Raw genomic sequence first — 3,182 nt, 5'->3', positions numbered from 1 at the left:
GTGAGCCCCGCGCTCGCGCCCGGCCCCCTTTTTATACGGCGTCTCCGCACGCGGGCCCGCTCGCGCCTCACGCTTCACGCCCGTTTGCCTGTGATTGGCCGGAGCCGGCTCTCGGTTCCGCCCTTGGAGCGGGGGTGGCTAGGAAAGGGAGAGGGCGGGCGCGCGCACCCGGCTCGCGGCCCCTCCAGGCGCCTGTGATTGGTGCGCGCGCGCGAGGGGAGCACGAGGCGCTCGCCCGCGGGGCGGGGGCTGAGCCTGAGGGGAGCGCTGAGGGAAGGTGAGAGAGAGGGAAGGAGGGAGGGAAGGAGAGAAAAAAAGGAGGGAAGGAGAGAAGGGACACCTTACGGTGCTCTGTGCCGTGGAGCTGCCGCCGCTGGGTCCGCGGTGATGCGCTGCTGATGGAGCCGGCACTCCCCCTCAGGCCGGGCTGGCCTGGCTTAGCGCGCCGGTGTTATTCACTCCATGACGTGACACCGAAATACTCCGGTGTAAAATAAACTCCGCACGGTGCGAAGTGGTTCGCGGCAACCAGCAATACTCTTATTTAAAGTCCGCTCCTTACTGCAAGTTACCGAGTTAGTTACTGTGTGAGGGCTGGCTCATGCCCGCATGGTAAACTGGTCTCTCGTGGCTCGGGAGAGGATCGCGCCCGACCCGAAGGGTAAAGCTACGGGAGCAAGAATAATATCAACACGCAGTGCTTTCGGGCTGAGTTTCTTATAGTTTTGGCATTGGAAATACGCTTTCCTGTTTTGGGGAACGCCAGCACCTGCCTCACGGTGCTTCCCCCGCCGCGCCGAGTGTGGGAGCGGTGCTGTCAGAGCCCGCTGGAGCAGCGCGGCTTTCCCGCCCCTTCAGCGGAGCGGGTGGGGTTGTCGCCTAATATCTTATAGCACCTCGTCATAAATGAGCAGTAAAGCAATAAATCCCTTCAAGCCTTGAACTACCTCTGCACTTCCCTGATTTCTTTTTTTTCTTCTTTGGCTGTTCGCCCTTGGTGGTGTTTTTCTGTATATGAGACGCTTGTGGCCTTTTGTAAAAAAAGTTGCCGTTATTGTGGTGATCATTGTTAAAGCTAGGGATTACTGGCTTGTGAGGGAGCTCCTGATGGGCTCTTCCCTCATCCTTCCCCAAACTATTTCACCTCACGGACTGCTCTCTCATTTTGTTGTATGCTTCACTTCGGCACTCTAGTGCTGGAAAACCCCCAAGGAGCCTATGGATTTTCTAGGAAGTGGCAGGAAAGTTCCAGAACTGGCTTCGGAACAGGCTTTGTGCTGGCGAAGCAGCTTCAGCAGAACCAAAGCTGTTTTGGCTGGGGCATACCGGACCCTAGTTAAGAGGAAGAGTGATGTACGAGTTAGGGATGCCAAAGTGGGACAGAAGAGACAGAGATTTCTTTTGTCTTTATACCTCAGCTCTTCATTTATGAAATAAAATCCTTTAACTCAGGCACAGATTAGGATGCTGCACACGAGACATGCAGTTACTGCTGGAGATGGCTACTCAGGACTGCAGAGTCCTTTCTTTTTCAGGACTCTGTTCAAGTACCTGTCAACATTACTGATGTTAAATAGCTAAACAGAAAAAAAAAACATGTGGGAAGAAGTGGTGAAAATAGCAAAAAAATTTGATTTGTTCCACACAGGCCCTTTGTTTCCAAGTGCTTGAGCTTCACACTGGTTTGTCATGATAGCATGAATAGCAGGACTTGGGGTTTTTCCTAATTAGAGTTATTTGACTAATTTTTTTTCCAGATTGCTATCAGTGAAATCAGAGAAAAGAAACATTTGTTTTTCCTGGATATAGAGAAATCGACCCACTTTTATTAGATAAGAAAACTCCATCTTGTTGCTACTGCCATTTCACTGACAGTTGTCCAAAAGCTTTGCTTCAAAACCTCCATTCATCTCTTCCAATATATCAGAGAATTTAAAAGGAGATAGGAAAATGATGAACTATTTTTTTACAACCTTTTTATTACAACACACCCTTTCTTAGTGTGAGTTTAGCTCAGGTTTCAGTCCTTTAATGACTTCCATTTTGATAAGTACCCTGGATCCATGTGAGGGCCACATGCGTGTTCCCTTCAGCCATTTGCTCCGCTCATGACACCGTTTATTGGCTTCACGTTTTCTCAGCAGTGAGCAACTCACAGCCACTCATTGCTGATTTTACAAAAAGGGTGTAACTCACTTGAAAACAGTTCACTGTGTTTTCCAGCAAACACGGTCTCTCTCCTGGGGAGCCGTGAGTGGGCAGCACAATAAAGACAAGAACAAAATACCCCAAAGAGAGCCTGCGATGTGCATAAGGTGGATAATCGCAAGGGACTGCGGGTTTAGTTGATATGAAGGCAAATAGATACGTTACTTGCCAAAATTATTTTTATTTCATTATGCCTAAAAGTAAATATTGGTTATTGCTTAAGATTATGCTCATGTTTACATTGTGGGTAGGAGTTCTTTAAGCCACGGTACCCTGCGTTGTGCATTTCAAGAGGGGTTGGCTGGAGTGGGCAGGAAGCACTGTGGCAGCTGTGGCACGAGCTTGCTCTGACTGAAATCCTAGGCAGCAGTGACAGAGATACGAAGTCCATGGTCTGAAAGCATGATTCAAAACTCAGCAGAGTATGTGGAAAGATAGGAAAAGAAATCTGCTTTTATCCAGGAAAATTTTCTGCTGTTATCTAAGAACTTCCCCAGTTTGGCTCATAGCATTCAGGAGGAGCAATGCATCAGAAATTTATGCTGCTCTTCTTCATGCAGTATGCATTAAACAGATAAACAGAGTGAGATACTCTCCTTAAAGAGCTACTGAGATGCACTTGCCATAAGTTTTAAGTCCACATTCAAATGAAACAGTTACAAAAAAAAGAAAACAAAACCATTTCTTCTACTTATATGTGCAATATTTTTCTGCTCCTGAGGAGGAATCAGTTACACTTAGGTAATGCTTGTAATCAAATTTAACAAAACTAAGGCTTCTGCTAACTGCAGAATGTGTTGAAACCTAAAAGGTATCAGAAAAACCCAAATCCTTAAAGAAGAGAATGAAGTACTGAATTAGTGGCTCAGAGGCTCCAAGACTGACTGACTAATTAAAGTACTGAACTTGGGTTGGTGAAGCCTGATTACCTGCATTCTCAGCAGCAGCTGATGTCTGTTTCCATGTAGAAGCAC

This window comes from Onychostruthus taczanowskii, unplaced genomic scaffold (assembly GCF_017590055.1).
Source record: "Onychostruthus taczanowskii isolate IOZ18803 unplaced genomic scaffold, ASM1759005v1 scaffold69, whole genome shotgun sequence".
In the NCBI taxonomy this organism is placed as follows: domain Eukaryota; kingdom Metazoa; phylum Chordata; class Aves; order Passeriformes; family Passeridae; genus Onychostruthus; species Onychostruthus taczanowskii.
Note: the sequence above shows the minus strand (reverse complement) of the source record.